Raw genomic sequence first — 19959 nt, forward strand, 5'->3', positions numbered from 1 at the left:
CCCTGTTTAGCTAGTACATGAAAGTTAAAATTCACGTCAGAATTCTTCTCTATGAATAGGAAGAGGGAGAGAGGTACATCCTAGCTATACATGCTGCGAGTGATGAGAAGAAATGACATCTAGGTTGCTAAGAAAATCCCTTCCAAAGTCACAAATCAAAGTTGACTAGAAGTTTCCAAGTCCTTTCAGAGAAGAATGGATAAAATGTGAATTTGGAGCTGAGGAGAGTGAAGTTTGCTCACGCTGCATTAACTGTTTGCGCAACTGTCCGGCTGCGTGAAAAGGCTCCAGGGCCCCTACCTTTGAGAAACACAGGGTTTTGGTTTCCTGAGCTCAGAATTATTTCTCCTCTGAGAGGAAGTCCAATGACGAACATCAAGAAGCAATAGGTCGAGATGTTGGGCACAGCACTGGATCGCAGTGCCGCACAAGGGTGACTTAGGCTGAAGAAGCGGGGTCCAGAGGAGGCCAAGGCAACCCCAGGTCGCCCTGGACACTCACTCTTAAGTCTCAGGCACACACGCAGACATGGTGCACACTTCCACATGCTGTGTCCTTTTCTCTACTAAAATAATTGGAAGGCAGAAAGTATGGAGAGATAAGGCAGAGAAAATGGTGAGAAGGAAAAATTGTCAGGAATAAAAAGAAAAGGTAACCTTCAAAAGAAAGTCTCTAAGTGAAGTATCAATTGATGAGTTTTCTTAATTTATCCATTTTGGTTGGCATTTTTTTTTTCACAGATGCTTTCTCAGTCTGCTCTTTTGTTATCCTTTGTACTTAAAATTACTTGTAAACAATTGCTAGTAGGTTCGTCTTGAGTAAGCAGAAGAGTATCAATTACAATTGGTGCACAGAGACCCCCGGCCCCCCGCCCTCCGCTTCTCCCCATAGCTGACTGCTGCCCCCACAATGTACCAGCCACAGTCCCCAGGGGTTGACCTGCATCCCCAGCTAGGAGGGCCTCCTTGGGAAAGGTGCAAGGGATGAGGGAAAGGATGGTACCAACACGTGTTGTGTACATACTAAGTATGTCCATGTCTAATAAAAATAAATTAAAAAAAATTAACAGCTGGCTTTATCAGGTTTCACTGTGGAAGAAGGGAGCATTTAAAGACTACCACAATCTAGTTAGGCAGTATATTACTGTGCAAATCACCCAAAAGAAGCAAAATGGGATTATGAATTAGCAACTGCTAACCATCCACACAGTTTACATTGCCAAGAGTAAGAACAAATCAGCCAAATAATTTGCTTTGCAGAAATAATAAGAAAAAATAAAACCCACTTTCTCATAGTTTCTAAAATCTTTCTTTACAAAACATTACTTGAGAATTTCTCACAGTTTTGGCTTTAGGCTTACCTTGTGATCTTGATTCTCCCCTTAAACAGCTGACACGTCTGCTCCATTCAGAGAGCCTGCAGTCTCTTTTTATTACCCAGAGTTTGGCAGAGATCCAAATGGTCTTAGAAGGAAGATCTGGGCGGACAGAATTTTGATCAGTTTTTATACCTAGAAAACCACCCTTTTTTTGTTTTTTTGTTCTTCCAACTCACAACAGAATTTTGTCACCTGCAGCCCCCTCCCATCTCCAGATCGTAACTCTTCCTTGCCCCTACCCTTCATAATTGAGCTTGTAAACTCTAGATTTCCAAGTTCAACCTCAAAGCTCCACCTTCAGCCCTGTTCATATGGTCATTATTCTGCTTGTTTAATTTTAACTTTTGGTCACTGGTTCCTTAATTTGCAACCTTCATTAAGATGCCAATTTAGGTTTTGAAATTCTTTGAATGTCTTTATAATAAGATCACTTCCTATTGCATAGCAGGTAAGTATAGCTTATATGTAAATAACAGTTCTCAGATACTCCATGCATCTCGATGTACCTGGCCTGTCTCCCTACTCTGACCACAAAGCAACAAAGTTAGCTATCATAATTGAAAAAAAAAAGATCACCTGAGAATACTGTTACATTGAAGAATCCACACCAGGAAAGAAGACAAAGTTCTTTAGGACAACTGGACAAAGGTGACTTATTCAATAATACGTGAAGTCACAATTAAGACAATAGTCTGTTCTTCTCACATCAAACAGACTAGTTAGTTTGAAGAGAAAAGACTTTTTCCAGAGATAAGTGTATTTGCCTTGTGTAGAAATTTCACTGGAAAGATACTGATCTTGCATTGAACGAGGACCAGGCCCTCCCTCCCCTCTCAAAGGAATGAGTGCTCCTTCCCCACATACTGAATGGCAGTTCCCACAGAGCCCTAGTGGTAGACATACATGGCCTCAGATATTGGGGTGCAGTACTGGAGGAGCTAGGAGGTGCCTGCACTGTACCACAGGGGGCAGATATGTCTTGAGGAAGGAACAGGAGCACTAGGTAGTGGTTCAGAGTCCTGCAAGGGGGATATGAATGAATTGAGAGTAAAGGGGAGGAGAGGAACTTAAGGATAGATGGAGGGCACTCTCAGAACACCTACCTTCCTGCAAACCAGGAAGAATGAGTTATACCCCGTAACCCAATCTAAGGTTTTTAGAACACTTGCTTTACAATTAGTGAAATCTGTTAGAGGTTGACTTGTTAGCACACCACATGTAAAGATAAGAGAGATGACTCAGGAAGAATGTAACCTACCCTGTGCCCCTCATTTCCCTTCCTCATGAGCACCTGGGGACTGCAACCTGAATTGTGGGTAGAAAGAAACCCTGGCCAACCACCAGACATCTACCCATGCCAGGTGGATATCAAGCTGATGCTTGATTTTGTTCTCAGTGTCATTGTTAGTTCATTTTTTGCTTTGACAAGAGAGGTGGCTAAGAAGAACAGTGCTGCTTATTAAATGAATGGCACCAAGATTTAAGAATATAGAGTCTCCTGATAAGCCCAGTATTGGAGTCATCTTCACGTTGCTGTCAGAAAACACTGGACCAAGAGCAGCTTGTAGGAGGAAAGGGGTTATTTTGGCTTAAAGATTCAAGGGGAACCTTTGTGATGTGACGGCAGGGAAAACGATGGCATGAGCAGAGGGTGGACATTACCTCCTGGCCAATATCAGGTGGACAACAGCAGCAGGAGAGTGTGCCAAACACTGGCAAGGGGAAGCTGGCTATCACACCAATAAGCCCACCCCCAATAATATATCACCTCCAGTAGGTGCCAATTTCCAAATTGCCACTAGCTGGGGACTCTAGCATTCAGAACACATACACACACAGGGGCGGGGGCACCTGAATCAAACTACCACACCCAGTGTTTGTTCTGTGGAAGCCAATGGCACAGGCCCTCTCTCAGTTCTCATCATAGGTGTTGGAAAGATAATCCCTAAGCCACTGATTCCCAAATAGGATTTATCAACAGCAGACAGAAATAGGAATCACAGTCAAATGTCACTTGCTAAAAGCTGAGATTCTCCCCTAGGGACCTCCACTGATAGGTGGCTGAGAACTTAATTTATGTTACAGCAAAGAATTTCAGTATGAATCACTATGCAACAAAGTTGGGTTTCTTTCTCATTTTTATTTGTCTATATGGTGAGCGGGGTGCACTGGTGCCAGGGCTTCTTACCATTGCAAAACACTTGTGACATATTTTGTGTCTAGTGTAGGTTATGTGAGTGCATTGGGAATTGAACATGGTCTGGCAGCATTTGAAAGCAAGTGCCCTTTAACTACTGAGTCATCTTCTGTTGCAGTCCGGTTCACATTGCTGGTAGAAATCACCCAACCAAGAGCAGCTTCTGGGAAAAAGAGATTTATTTTGGCTTACAGGCTCGAGGGGAAGCTCCACGATGGCAGGGGAAAACGATGGCATGAGCAGAGGGTGGACATCACCCCCTGGCCAACATAAGGTGGACTACAGCAACAGGAGGGTGTGCCAAACACTGGCATGGGGAAACTGGCTATAAAGCCCATAAGCCTGCCCCCAACAATACACTCCCTCCAGGAGGCATTAATTCCCAAATATCCATCAGCTGGGGAGCTAGCGTTCAGAATACCTAAGTTTATGGGGGACACCTGAATCAAACCATCACATCTTCCCTGCCTTGAGTTTTGGGTTTCTTATGCAAGAAATAAAAGAGCAAGGTAGTATGCACTTTAGATTTAAACATTGGCATTCAGAGAGATTGAGAAAGTGAGAGTGAAAACACACATACATACGTATAGGTATAATTTTGTGGTTTTTAAAGTTACATTGTTTAAAGATGTAATTTACAACCAAGTTCAAAGACTAAGTAAGGCTTAAAACTTAAGTAAACATTTAAGGTTAATTTATAGTTAAAAGTAAACTTTAAACTATAAAGTTAAAAAATGGGCATGTTTACTTATTTCTCTTTGCTTAAAGAATTTCTTTGTATAGGGATGCTGGAGAGATTTCTCAGTGGTTAAGGCACTTGCTTGCGAAGGCTAAGGACACAGATTTGATTCCCCAGTACCCATGTAGGCTAGATGCACAAGGTGACACATGCGTCTGGAGTTCACTTGCATTGGCTAGAGCCCTGGCATGCCCATTCTCTCTCTTTCTCTCTCAATAAATAAATTAATTTAATTAAATAATATCTTTTAAAAGTAACACATTAGGGCTGTAGGGATGGCTTAACTTTAAGGTACTTGCCTATGACGCTGGTTCGATTCCTCAGGACCCACATGAGCCAGATGTACAAGGGGGCACATGCATCTGGAGTTAGTTTGCAGTGGCTGGATGCCCTGACATGCCATCTCTCACTGTCTTTTTCTCTCAAATAAAAAATAAGTAAATAAAAATAAAATATTTTAAAAGGTAACTCATTAAAATACAAAACCCTGGTTGTCCATAGAAAAAATGTCATACAGATTCTGGTGCTTGTGTAGAAAAAATACTCAAAGGGAAAGACTAAGGTGTTTTATTTATTATTTATTATTTTATTTATTTATTTATTTATTTATTTATTTATTTGAGAGCGACAGACACAGAGAGAAAGACAGATAGAGGGAGAGAGAGAATGGGCACGCCAGCGCTGCCAGCCACTGCAAACGAATTCCAGATGCGTGCGCCCCCTTGTGCATCTGGCTAACGTGGGACCTGGGGAACCGAGCCTCAAACCGGGGTCCTTAGGCTTCACAGGCAAGTGCTTAACCGCTAAGCCATCTCTACAGCCCCTAAAGTGTTTTTTTAAAAATGTTTTTATTACTTTATTTGAATGAGGGAGACAGAAAGAAAGGGGGAACTAGAGTATGGGCATGCGGAGCCTCTAGCCACTGCAAATGAACTCTAGACTTGTGTAACTCTGTGAATCTGGCTTTGTGTGGGTAACAGGAAATCAAACCCAGGCCAACAGGCTTTGCAAACAAGCACCTTTAACTGTTGAACCATCTCCCTACCCCTAAAGTGTTTTTAGAAAGAAATTTAGTTATGAGGCTATGTTTATGTCTAGAAATGAGGATAATGGCTTAGCCATTTATCAGACAACACTTTCATTTGGAGCATATATTTGTGTGTGTGTGTGTGTGTGTGTGTGTGCATGTTTATATGTATGTGGGTTCACATGTGTATGTGGAGGCCAGAGGCTGATGTTCGGTGTCTAACTCATTTGCTCTCTAACTTACTTTAACCTGGAGCTCACTAATTGAGCTAAAATGCTACCCAACAAGCCACAGGGTCCTCCTTTCTCAATCCCCCTACTTCTGGGATTACAGGCATGTGCAGCATTTTATATGGGTGCTAGGGATCTGACCTCTGGCCCTCAGGGTCGTATGTAAGCACTATATCCACCGAACCACCTTCATAGGTTTCATTTGGAGCACATTAAAAATATTTTATTATTTATTTGCATGCAGAGAGAGGGAGGGAGAGAAAATGGGCAAGTCAGGGCCTCCAGCCACTGCAAGTGAACTCCAGATGCATGAGTCACTTTGTGCATCTGACTTTACATGGAGACCAGGTAATCAAATGCAGGTCATTAAGTCTTTCAGGTAAGTGCCTGAACCACCTGTCCGGCTTTAGAGCATCTTTTGAAGGTGGAAATGGCTGGATTCTAATAAATTGTAAGTAAAGTATGAAAGTTAGGCATCAGTGAAACTCACAAGGGTGACAGGAGTTGTCATTTGTTGAGATTGAGATGCACATATAGAGAGGAAGTTGTAGTATAAGGAAAGAATAGAGTTCATTTGGGCTTGCATGAAATGTGTCTGCTACACATATTCAAATAAAGATGCAAGTATGCTGGCAAATCAAGAAGTTTGGAGTTTGGTGTTTGTATGGTTTTGTCATTACTCAGTGGGAAACCGTAGGACTTGGTTAGGTTGGGTAGGGCAGGAATGAAGACTGGGAACATAAGAGATATGAGGATCAAACCCTGCTGTATCCCAACATGAAGACAATGGAAAATTCCAATAACTAATACCTGGAAGAGGCATTAATGAGATAAGAATAAAGCCAGGAAAGTATGATCTTTTGGAAGGTAAGTATAGAAAGTATTTCAAAAGTTATAATGGGATCAAACCTCTAAGAAATTAGATAACAGCTGAACACTGTTCATTGGCTCTGGAAATTTAAACATAATAATTACCTTGGCAAGAGCGGCTATATACAGCAGAAGGGTAGGAACAGATGTCCCCATGTGGTAACAAGAGGATCAATACAGTGAGTATAAGAATACATAGTTCTTTAAAAGACTTCGCTGAAAAGAAGATGATTGTTAGAGTGTGTGTGTGTGTGTGTGTGATATTAATGAAGAAAGGAGATTATGGGAGCTCTTGCCATAATGTGTGTGTTGATTGTAGAGTGCAGAAGGAAGATGATGCAGTGAGGAAAGGGGTAAATCACAAGGTCAGTCATTAAGCAGACTCATGGGGATGAAATATGTATTAATTACTTTTTTCTCATCATTATGACAAAATACTCAACATAAGCAGCTTAAGGAAGAAGCTTATTCTGGCTCACAGTTTCATAGGGTACAGTCCCTCATGTCAGGGAAGGCATGGTGGCTGAACTGGCTGAGGCATAACTTGTTCATATTTTAGTAGATCAGGAAGCAGAAAGAATGGACCAGAAGTAGGGTGGTGCTATAACACTCAATGACCAAGCCCCATGATCCATCTCCTACAGTCAGACCCCATGAAAACAGTGTACCAAATGGAGAGTACATGTTCAAACATGAACCTGTGGGAGACGTTTAAGATCCAATCCATGATGCTCCCTGGTGGTCTTATGGTTAGGATTTGGTACTCTCAGATCTAAAACCTAGTGGATATAATGCACTTGTGGATCAAATAACCTTAGACAGATGCATTGTTTTTGTAAAAAAAAAAAAGAGAGAGTCAAAGTATTTTGCACTATACAACAGACTATCATATGTGGGATGGGGTTGGATGAAAGTTCTGTTTATTTGTGTGTTGTACAGAAAATGAACAAAAGTTGTGGACTAAGAGTGAGCTTCAAAGGCAGTTCAATATTTGCATGGATAGAACAGAACAGAACAAGCCTGGTATGGCACTCAGTTGGAAGAATACTTACCTAACATTCACAAAGCCTTAGTTTTGATCCCTAACACGACATAAGGCCAGACATGATGTTAATCCCAGCATTTGGGAGGTAAAATCTGGAGGATCAGAAGTTCACGGTTATCCCCAGCTATACAGTGAGTTGAAAGCCAGATCTAGACAACATGAGACCCTACCTTAAAATAACAAGTAAACAATAATAAAACACAGAACTGAATAGAAGAGAACAGAATAGAAGAATAGCTGTTTATGAGTCTAGAAAAGTTGGCCATGAATCGGGGATGCTCAATAGCCCTGAGGATTACTTGCATTGGGCATTTTACATTTAAAGTGAGACCTGTAAACATACGTTTGAATTTTTTTCTAGGGATATTTTCAGCTGCCCTAATGTAAGTGCTGAGTAAACAGAGAACTAAAATTAACCAGGGTTTGATTTTTTTTTTTTTTTCAGTGAGAAGAATACAGGGAGATAGAGTCAAAAGAGCTGATGCTATTTGTAAAGAACTGAAAATGACTGAATGTGGAAAGTACACTAGGAACGAGGGAAAGTGAGAACATAGTTGAAGAGATGATCAGTGCTAGCTGAAGTTGTCACAGTTGCCTTCTCCTTGCTGGGACTAAACACCCAGCCACAAGCGGCTTGTGGAAGGAAAGGGTGTATTTCGAGGGAAGTTTCATCAGGGTATCCCTTCTTGTCATATGAAATTAATTAACAGCTCTAAAAGTTGTCCTATGGACATAGAACAAGTATAGAAACCTTTATTTGAGACTATTTATTGTCTTTTAAATTTATTTATTTTTAATTTAATTTTATTTTGGTTTTCTGAGGTAGGGTCTCACTCTAGGTCAGGTGGACCTGGAATTTACTATGTAGTCTCAGGGTGGTCTTGAACTCCCAGTGATCCTCTTACCTCTGCCTCCTGAGTGCTGGGATTAAAGGCATGAGCTACCACACCCTGCTTGGCTAATTCATTTTTAACAGGTACATGGAGACAAAGATTTTACATATAGTGGGATAATGTGACATTGTGACACATGCATCTATTGTATGTGTTTAAAATGAGTTTAAGTTATGGGCTGGAGAGATGGCTTAGCAGTTAAGTGCTTGCCTGTGAAGCCTAAGGACCCAGGTTCGAGGCTCGGTTCCCCAGGTCCCACGTTAGCCAGATGCACAAGGGGGCGCACGCGTCTGGAGTTTGTTTGCAGAGGCTGGTAGCCCTGGTGCACCCATTCTCTCTCTCTCCCTCTGTCTGTCTTTCTGTGTCTGTTGCTCTCAAATAAATAAATAAATAATTTTAAAAAAATGAGTTTAAGTTATCTATTTCCTCAAACATTTGTCATTTCACTATGGTTAAAAAAACTTTCAAGTCATTTCTTCTAGCTTTTTGAAATATGCAATAAATGATTGGTACCTAGGGCTGGAGGGATGGCTAAGCAGTTAAGGTGCTTGCCTGCCAATCCAAAGGACCCATGTTTGATTCCCCAGGACCCACGTAAACCAGATGCACAAGGTGGCGCATGTGTCTGGAGTTTGCTTGCAGAATCTGGATGCCCTGAGACACCCATGCTCTTTCTGTATTTGCTTCTTTTTCTGTGTCTCTCAAATAAATAAAAAAATTAAAGAAGTGATTGGTATCTACAGTCTTTACACTGTGCAGCATCACACCAGAACTGCATATTCAATAGGATATTCAGTATCCTATTGATCAACTTTTCCTGTCTCTCTCCCACAGCTTTATTTAGCCTCTTGTTACTTCCATCATACTCTCAACTTCTATGAGATCAAGGTAATTCAGATTCCACATAGGATTAAGATGCTAAAAGAATTGTCTTTTTGTGTGTTTTGCTTTCACTTAACATCATGATCTCCAGTCTCATCCATATGCTAACAGATGACAGGATTTCATTGTTTTGATGACTGAACAGTATTCTGTTTGTCTATACACATCACAGTTTTTAACCCATCCATCAGCTTATGGACATTTATGGTGCTTCTACTTATTGGCTATTCTGCTGCGATGAACATGGGAGTGTGGATGTCTCTTTGATCACCATTTTCCATAATAGCTGCACTAACTTACATTCCCACCAACTTCTCTCCATATCTTTGTCACCACTTTTGTCTCTTGTATCATGGCCATTATTAATTAGGTAAGATGATCTCTCCTTTCAATTTGGGCTTACATTTCCATGATGCTTGAACATTTGATCATTTTAAAATATGCCCCTATACCACTTGCATATTTTTTTTTGGAAAATATCTTGTTAGGTCTATTGTTCATTTTACTTGGTGATTTGCATGTTTGGTTTGGTTTTGTTTGCTGTTGAGTTTTTTGAATTTCTTATGTATCCTAAATACCAACTTTTTTTTTTTTTTTTTGTGGTAGGGTCTTGCTCTAGGCCTCAAACTCACAATAATCCTCCTACCTCTGCTGGGCTTAAAGGTGTGTGCCACCATACCTGGCTCCAACCCTTTTTAGATGAATGGTTTATAAATATTTCACCCAATCTATAGGTTGTCTCTTCCCTGTGTTTACTAAGTTGTGATAAGAATATCAAGAATCTGAAAACATGAACAATGACTTTTTTTGTGGTCTCCTCCACACCCCAACTCAGCATAACAGATGCTTACTACTGGTGACTGTAGACAAGAAGACAGTGTTCCCTCTTCTTCCACTTCCCCGTGCATGTCTGCCTGCACTTCTCATCTCTCTCAGCGGCGTGATGCAAAGTCTCATTTCCAGGAGAGTGTACCCAGAGCAGTAGTAAGCTGAGAATGCTGAGATCTGCAGCCATCTCACCACAGCTCATTTGTGAGCTTGAAATTGGGAAAGCAAAACTGAGAAAACCAGTCCACCCCTTCCAAGAACGATGCCTATAAAGCAGAGGAATTGCTCCAAAGAGGACTACTATGTCTCTAGCCTTGGGCAGAGGTGTGGAGATTTTGCCCAAAGGGAGAGATATAACATAAAAACAGTGTCCCATCATTCTCCCTACAATATTCTTAGAGGAAAATTAAAGCTTAAAAGCACTCAAAAAAATGGAGATGTTTAATCAGAAACAATTAAGAGGAATATAAATAACTGCATAAAAACGACTTAATGGTAGCCCATATAGTATACCATAGAGGACCAGACAAACATACATCCAAGATACTCTCCAAGGGTATCAAACAATACTGATAAGAGATCTGAACTTAATCAGATAAGCTTGTGAAGAAACAATGAAATGAATAGACAATGAGTTTGTACTTTGTAGAGCCTAACAGCTAAGAGTGATACCCAGTGAGGCAAACAGCTTTAAAAAGGACAGGAAAAGACACAAGAGACCCTTGCTAAAACAACTTATTATCCCAGTGAGACTATGTACATGCCCAGGGCCATGCCTTCCCGGGAGAATCCTGAAACACTTCACTGAAGTAGTCCAAGTCAAGAACAAGCAAGCAAGCAACAAGCTCAGATAAGGGGATTGGTGCCCAGAGCTGCTACAATATGTGACCTAAAATGGTCAGTTTTCAATAACTACTGTGACATGCACACAAAAAAGCAAGCATGATCTATGTACAGGAGAGAAACGTGCAGCAGAAACTGCCTGCCAGAGGGCTATTAAATGGTCTTAGCAGAAACTAATTCAAAGACACTCTTAAAAGTATGGCCAATCTGTACTTTTCTTCCTTTTGTCCTGTGACCTAGCCTGAGCCTCCAGAGTCTGTCTCTTCCTTCCAGCACGGCTGGGAAGGGGAGAATACTGATCTTGATTTTGCTATCTTTCTTCTTGCTTTCTATCTATGTCATGCTTTGGGGGTACCTTCTCCTTTTGATTATATGTAAGATTTATCTTTGATCTCTGAGTCCTTCACTATTTCTTAATCCTCTCTGATCTTTTATTTAACAGGGCTTTCATGTCTGATCTTCCATGTGTGTGGAACTGCTCCAGCCTTTTCTTAGATATCAATTACCCCTAAATAAACCTCACTGTGATGGTTTGATTCAGGTGTCCCCCATAAATCTAGCTAGGTTCCCAGCTGATGGCAATTGGGAATTAAAACCACCTGGAAGTGGTGTATTGTTGGGGGTGGGCTTATGGGTGTTATAGCCACTTTCCCCATGCCAGTGTTTGGCACACTTTCCTGTTGCTATTATCTACCGTATGTTGGCCAGGTTGATGTCCACCCTCTGCTCATGCCATCACTTTCTCTTGCCACCGTAGAGCTTGTAAGCAAAAATAAACCTCTTTTTCCCACAAGCTGCTCTTGGTTGGGTGATTTCTACCAGCAATGCAAACCTAACTACAACAGTAAAGTGGTACCAGGGAGTGAGATTGCTGCTAGACACCTGACTGTGTGGCTTTGGCCTGTTGTTGCTGATTTTCAAGAGGAATGTAGGAGGGTTTGAAATCCTGGCCTAAGAGATGCCTTGCAGTGCTGAAAGTACAGCTTGATGGACTATTCTGGTCAGAGTTGAAAGACCTGAATGCATTTAAAACTATGGACTGTGAGGTTTGGCTTATGATGGTGAGAAAGAGCTCTGTTTGGACTGGGCTAGCAGTTTGTGTGAGAAGCTTGCTGATGTGCCTGGGTCCTGAGAAGTTGTGCAGGGATGCTTGGCATAGAAATAAACGGGTGTGTGCAGAGGGATATGGCACAGAAAGAAAAATCTTTGGGTGAATTATTGCCCATTCAGCTGCAATTGAGAGATTACAAACTTTACGATTGGGCCAGCTGACCTGCACTGGGGCAACAGGAATAATGTCGACTCTTTTGGAGATGCCTGAGTGCTCAGGGGGTGTCCTGTTCTTCAAAGTCTGTTTTATTCCCCCTGGATTAACAAATTGGCAACCTACCTGGTATCGTGGAGTATAAGAAATGCAGAAAAGAAAGGGTCATTGAGTTTGCAACACAGTCTTGTGTTTTAGAGATGGCCATGGGCAGTGTGAAGCAGGTTTGCTGGATGCCTGCATGGAAACTCCATGGGGCCGTGAGGATGAACTATGGATTACAGTTGAGACCCAGCAGAGATGCCAGGACCATGAGATGGCTGCTAAGGAAAGCTGCTAGCCCCAGATGAAGTTTTCCAGGACTGTGGGTAGCCTAGCTGGAGGGATGGAATTGAAATGCCAAAGACTTGTGGCTGGTTAGAATTATCAGATGGTGATATGTCACTGACTAGAGTTTTTGGACTTGAAGGTACAGAGCATGATGTTTTCCCTAGTTGTTTTAAATCTTGTATTGGTTGAATATTTCTTTGCTATGCCCAGTGCCATCTTTTGCAGTGTGAATGTTTATTCTGTGCTATTATGGGTTTTTAGGGGATTCTTTTGGTATTATAGATCAGTTAAAAGATCTTGGACCATGGGGATGCATGAACATCATTAGAATTGATAAAAACTATGGGGACTCTTAAAGTCATACTGAATACATTGTATTTTATATCATGTATGGATATCAGTTTATGGGGGGTGAAGGGTAGAATGTGGTGTTTTGATTCAGGTGTCCCCCATAAACTTAGGTGTTCTGAATGCTAGGTTCCTAGCTGATGGCAATTGGGAATTAAAGTCTCCTGGGGGTGATGTATTATTGGGGGCAGGCTTATGGGTGTTATAGCTAGTTTCCCCATTCGTGTGTGGCACACTCTCCTGTTGTTATTGTCCACCTTGTGTTGGCCAGGGGGTGATATCCACCCTCTGCTCATGCCATCATTTTCCCTGCCATCATGGAGCTTCCCCTTGAGCCTGTAGCCAAAATAAACCTCTTTTTCCTACAAGCTGCTGTTGGTTGGGTCATTTCTACCAGCAATGGAAACCTGACTACAACACTCATGAATTATGATTGCTCCCGAAAAAAGCTCAATAATTCATAATTTACCCTTCTCAGGTCTGTTTTATCAGTGCTTTGTTAAAAATAGGTTAAGGACCCCAAAATTGGGGTTCACAAGTTTGGGAGAACCCTCCTGAACTCCAAAGAAATCCTGGTGATTACAAGTGGACTAAAATAGAAAATAAAATTATTAATTATTAAAAATTTTTTCATAATCACATGTCCAAATCTACTGTTAGGCTCTCAACAGTGAAAAAAACTGTGGCTTTCTTATAACTGTGTACTATAATCTCTGATGGTTTTATTTCCTCTGGATCTAAATTGGTGTTTCCCAACTGCAAGGAATGCTATTGAGGAATTTTAAGGTCCCCCAAAATAAAAGTAGGAATGTCTTTAGCCTGCCCTTATATTGAAGAAGGACATTACTTCTCCTTATCTCTTGCCTAAAGCAGTGCTATAGTTCTGTTCCCTCACAGCCCCATAAAAAATGAGAGTCCCTCCCTAGGAAGGAAACCCCTTTTTCTAGAGTAAAAATTCCTGGAAGGGTTATACCTGAAACTGGCACTACAGTGAAGCTCAGACCTGAAACCTTTGCAGGAAGCACGCCGTCTCCTCATACTCTGCATTCTCTGCAATTTCTTTCTGCTTAGGAACTATGCACATTTGAAAATTTGGTAGATGGTAGATTTGAGAAATTTCTGCTGAAGAAACTTTGCTTTTTCTTTCTGCCTGTAAGTCCAATAATAAAATATAGATGCTAGCTGTAGAATACTAATTGAGTTTTATCAGGACCTATTTTGTTTTCTCTGTGTAACATCGTCTTGATTTTTAAGTGCTAGTGACCAATGCTAGGGTGAGGGAAATGCAGATCTCCCTAGAATTGCAGTGCTGAGTTCCTGAGTACATCTCTGTGGGCTCTTCCCATATTTAAGGCCATTGACTCATCTTCATTTCAAGGTCAGTAAACTGGGAATGAAGCAGGGAGAATGAGCATTGACTTGATCTCTCCTTTGCTTTCATTACCAGGGGAAGCTCTCAACCATATTCAGCACGGCTAAATTTCCGCACTGGTCTGCTATTCTCTCTTTTTCCTTAGGCTGCTTTCTTGGTTATGAATGGCAGCCCTCACTACCCTCATGAGCGACAAGCTCACTGTCCCTGTAAAAATTGATTAAAGTTCCTCATAGATCTAAATAGACTTTACTCAATCAGTGATCTAAAGCTCATGCAGCATATGCAAATTGGGGCTCACATGAATGAAACCCTGTGCTCAGCAGGAAGAACCCAACAGGATATTCAGACAATGCAGGGTTGCAACCTACTTTAGACAACAAATGGTGATGGGGTGGTACACTATAGCTAGACTCCACAGACAATGACAACACAATTTTGACTTGTTTGGCAGAAACAAGTTCATAATTGGCCAAAAACCTTAAGAGATTTGTTTGTCTAATGTGCTCTGGTCTACCATTTTTGTTTTTGTTTTTGTTTTTTTAACTTATTTATTTACTTATGTGTGTGTGTGTGTGAGAGAGAGAGAGAGAGAGAGAGAGAGAGAGAGAGAGAGAGAGGGAAAGGCAGATAGAATGGGCATGCTAGGGCCTCTACCCACTGCAAACAAACTCTAGACACATGTGCCACCCTGTGCAACTGGCTTACGTGGGTACTAGGGAATTCAACCTTGGTCCTTAGGCTTTCCAGGCAATTGCCTTTACTGCTAAGTCATCTCTCTAGCCCTGGTCTACCTCTTCAAATCTTTTCCGTCTAGGAGCTTATCCAATGGCTTAATGATTAGAGACACTTTCTATTAACTATATCTGATATTTTGTGGTTTGTTTCTGGCTTTAGAGAAATTAGATGTTTTACCCTGTAGACATACCTTTTGATTATTGCATTATAAATGGTGAATTATAATGTTGTTTTCTTAATCCAAGTAGTCAGATTTTAGATGGGGAATGTTTGCATTCTATATGCTCCAAAAGTTTATGATGGCATTTTATTTATTCCAAAAGACTTAAAAATTTTTTTACTTATTTGCAAGCAAAGAGAGATAGAGAGAAAAGAAACAAAGAGAGAGAGAGAGAGAGAGAGAGAGAGAGAGAGAGAGAGAGAGAGAGAGAGAATGGGCATGCCAGGCCCTTTAACCACTGCAAACAAACTTCAGATGATATGTGAGCTACTTTGTGTATCTGGCTGTACGTGGGTACTGGGGAATCAAATCCAGGTTGTTAGGCTTTGTAGGTAAGTACCTTAACTGCTAGACCATCTCTCCAGCTCCCATCCTTCCCCCCAGAAGATTTTTTTCTCAACTCCAAAGTTCTTTCTTTCTAAGTATTGATTCATACTAAGGCATGCTTAGAGGCCAAATGTATGGCTGAGATCAGTCATAAATCCTACACAGAGAGGTAAATATTTAAAATCATATCCATCAGAATTTAAATCCTTAGGCTGGGTAACATCACAAAGGAAATTTCAACTAGGGTAGAAAGATGCAGATGCTGGTGAGGCTGGATACTCCAATATGTATATTTTTTTTTCCCCTTTGGTCACTTACAGTGTCTAGTATCTGTCAGGTGACCAGACCCTGGGGGACATTTTGTAGAAGACAGGAGATGAAAATGCTCGAAGACATTTGTCATCATCTCCTCCTCTCAGGCATAGATGCCAACCTCATGTATAGGGTCTATATTGGTGCCAAACACATGCTAGATGCTATTCTATAGAGATGCCACACATGTGCCAGGCCTGTTTTGAGAAGCAATTTCTTTGATACTTAAAGCCTAGAGAAAGCTTCTAATCTTTCTTATTACACCCTTAAGTAACTTAATTTTAAGAGACTAGCCATTGGTTTAACATGCTAAGTTGCTTAGCTTTCTGTTCTGCCCTTGTTTTTGATTATAACTGGTAGATTGTCATGTGCTGCTTTAAAATAATTGACAGCTGGCTGTGAATTCAGGGAAGAGCTCCCCTGTCTCATACTCCAGCATATTTTAAATCAATTCATGTTTCCCAATGACTCCTCACAGATCAGATTGGCCCTCTGACAAGTGGTGAGAACAAAAAAGGAAAACAAACAGAACACGGGAAATATTAATCTATTTTTCCCCTCTTGCTTCTGATCACCTAAAGTCATTTGTCAGACACGATCTTTTGCTAGACAGAGGAATCAAATTGGTAAATTTAGTTTAAAGGTATTTATAAAGTAACAAAGTCCTTAAAGTATTAAGACCAATAATAGCCTTGCTTATTAGAACCTATCCCAGACCCTATGACCATCATGAATTGGCTACCAACTGCCAGATTAATTTGAATCATTCTGTTACTGATTGTGGCTCAATAACTCCTAACCTTTTAGCCATAAAGACCTCATAGACTAAACCAGTTCTTTTGTCCAGGATATAGCAAAGAAGACAAGATATGCACTGGAAACAGAATTTGAGGCTATTGAGTATATTCCTCAAGGTATCAGAGTTAAACTCTCAGCTCACTGATGTTAATTTGTTTATAGCTGCTATAAAAACTGTCTTTCAAGTGTTGGACCAACTTAGCGCTGTTCCTCTATCAAGCTTCTAACTACTGGGGAAACTGAGCCTTAAGGTTTAGTCATTACTACTTCATTTCCTGTGATAAGGTTATCATACTTGAGAACATTGTAACTTTAAAGATAGTTCCTGTCTTATTCATGTTAATCCTATCAAATGGTCGTCACTAGATTTATCATGTAAGTTTTAAATAATTAGATTTTACTCATTATGACTTGTCCTCCTGTTGTGTGCAGTCTCCTATGATAATCCTTAGTGAACATTTGTATAAGATTAAAATGCTTATTTCAGGGGCTGGCGTAATGGCTTAGAGGTTAAGGCACTTGCCTGCAAAGTCTAAGGACACAGGTTTGATTGCCCACTGCCCATATAAGACAGATGCACAAGGTGACACATGCATCTGGAATTTGTTTGCAGTAGCTTGGAGCCTTGGTGTGCCCATTCCCCTCCTCAAATAAATAAAATAAAAATATTTTTTTAAAAGCTTATCTTAAATTCGACTATGCCTGATAAGAAATTAGACAATTTATCACTTATTTCAAGAAAAACAGTCTGCTTCTCAGATATATATATATAAAACTGTAATTTTGAATATTATTTTATTGCTGGGTGTTTGACAGAATGTAGAAGGAAAAGGAGTAGGAGAGAAGGGAGACATTCTAGGACCACCTCTGTCCATACTAGGCCAGAGGAAAGCAGACATCCTTTGTTTTATGTACATTCTTTAAAAGTGGGGTCTTTTGTAATTTGTAGTTATTTGTAGTTAACCAAGATTATGATGAAAGTATATTGAAGGATGGTGTAGTAGTCAGCTTCTCGTTGCTGGTTAAAAAAAAGAAAGCACCCAATCTAAAGCAGCTTGTTGGAGGAAAAGGTTTATTTTGGCTTACTGTTTCAAGGGGAAACTCCATAATATCAGGGGGAAACAATTGCATGAGCAGAGGGTGGACATTACCCCCTGGCCAACATCAGGTGGACAATAGCAGTAGAAGAGCCAAATACTGGCAAGGGTAAGCTGGCTGTAACATCCATAAGCCCACTATCAACATACATCACCTCCAGGAGAATCCAGTTCCTAAATTGCCACTAGCTGGGGACCTAGCATTTGGAACACACAAGTTTATGGGTGACACCTAAATCAAACCACCACCTTCCACCCTTGAACCCATAAACTGATAACCATATATGATGTAAAATGCAATGCATCCAGTCCAACTTTAAAAGTCCCCATAGTTTTTTATTAATCCCAATGATGTTCAAATCTCCCCATAGTCCAAAGTCTTTTAACTGAGCCATAATGTAAAAACAAAACAAAACAAACAAAAAACTACTGTAATGAAGCAGAATAAGCATTCACACTGCAAAAGATGGCACTGAGCATAACAAAGAAATATTTAACCAACATAAGATTTAAAACAAACAGAGCAAACATCAAATTCTGTAGTTCCAAGTCTGATAGCTTTTGCCAGTAATAAATCTGCAAGTCCAATAATTCTAACCAGTGATGAGTCTCTGGAGTTCCAATTCCACCTCTCCAGCTAGGCTACTCACAGTCCTAGAAAACTTCATCCAGTGGCAGCAGGTATCATTGGTAGACATTCCATAGTCCTGGCAACTTTATTGGGTTTCCACTCCAACCCATGGTTCATCCACATGACTCCATTGGGTCTCCACACAGGTAAGCCAACAAGCCTGCTTCATATTGCCCATGGCCATTTCCAAAATGTAAAACTGTGTTGCAAATTTAATGATCCTTATTTTCTGCTTTGCTATGCTCCATAATTCCCACATGGGCTACCAATTTGTTAATCCTGGGAGGAATAAAGCAGATTTTGAAGAACAGGACACTTCAGCATTCAGGCCCCTTCAAAAGACTCTGCATTCTTCCTGTTGTCCGAGTGCATATTAGCTGGCCCAGTCTCAATGGTTGTAATCTCTCAAACAATTGCAGCTGAAAGGGTAATAGCTTTGGCCCAATGTTTTTTTCTGTGCCATATTCCTCTGCTCACACCAGTCCATTTCTACACAATGCAACCCTGCACGAGTGCTCAGGACATGGGCATAATAGCAAGCCTCTCACACAAACTGCTTCTAGCCTACTCTAGGCAAAGCTCTTTCTCACCTTCATAAACCAAACCTCACAGGCCATAGTTCTAACTGCATTCAACTCTGACCAAAATAGTCCATCAAGCTGTACTTATAGCACTGCAAGGCATCTCTTAGGCCAAAATTTCAAATCCTTCTACATTCTTCCCCCAAATCAGCTCTAAAAGCCAAAAGCCACATAGTCAGGTTTCTAGCAACAATGACCCCACATCTTGGTACCAATTCTGCTGCTGCTATCAGCTTCTTACTGCTGGTTAATAGCACATGACCAAGAGCAGCTTCTGGGAGGAAAGGGCTTGTTTTGGCTTACAGTCTCAAGGGGGTGCTCCATGATGGGAGGAGAAAACGATGACATGAGTAGAGGGTGGATATAACCTCTGGCCAACATCAGGTGGACAATAGCAGCTGGAGAGTATGCCAGACCCTGGCAAGGGGATGCTGGCTATAACACCCATAAGCCCACTCCCAACAATATATCACCTCCAGGAGGATCCAACTCCCAAATTACCTCTAAACTAGGGACGTAGCATTCAGAACACCTAAGTTTATAGGAGACACATAAATAAAACCACCACAGAAATGTATGAAATTAAGTATACATGTATCCAGGACACTGAAAATGGTTGTGCTCAAAGGGTAGCATAATCTCATATGGGGGCTCCTTCACTAGCCAGGGGCCCATACTCTCCACTGATGTGGTTCTTTCCTTAAACTCTTCTCTTAGAGGCAAGAGAAGCTCTTGGCCAAGGCTAGCCCAGGAGGCAGTCAAATGATGTACCTTCTTGGGAGAGTTACCTCCCAGTTGCAAATCTATGGGTAAGTTAGGTACAGCTCCCTCCAAGCTTAGTAAAAATTAAAGAGTCTATAAAACATCATCCCAAACTAGCCTATCATTCTAGTAAAAACATCATTTCTCATGAAAGCTTCATTCTGACCTCTCAGTCATCTTTATTTATTTCCTTTGGAATCACTTCAAGTGCACTGCTCTAGGTTATGTGCTCTGAAGGGTTATAGAA

The 19959-nt window shown here is 40.9% G+C and overlaps 1 protein-coding gene across 2 annotated transcripts in view; it reads right to left on the minus strand.

Annotated features, from left to right (window-relative positions):
- Il33 (interleukin 33) overlaps positions 1-19959 on the minus strand; it is a 191090-nt gene that overhangs the window by 52593 nt on the left and 118538 nt on the right. Inside the window, exon 1 of one of the 2 annotated variants that reach the window (XM_045139117.1) lies at positions 1361-1403. The exons of the other annotated variant lie outside the window; for it this stretch is intronic. The gene's annotated coding sequence lies outside the window, so the exon portion shown is untranslated. Of the gene's footprint in view, positions 1-1360; positions 1404-19959 lie in introns of those variants that run through there. 2 annotated transcript variants of the gene reach the window in all.

Source organism: Jaculus jaculus, chromosome 1 (assembly GCF_020740685.1).
Source record: "Jaculus jaculus isolate mJacJac1 chromosome 1, mJacJac1.mat.Y.cur, whole genome shotgun sequence".
In the NCBI taxonomy this organism is placed as follows: Eukaryota; Metazoa; Chordata; class Mammalia; order Rodentia; family Dipodidae; genus Jaculus; species Jaculus jaculus.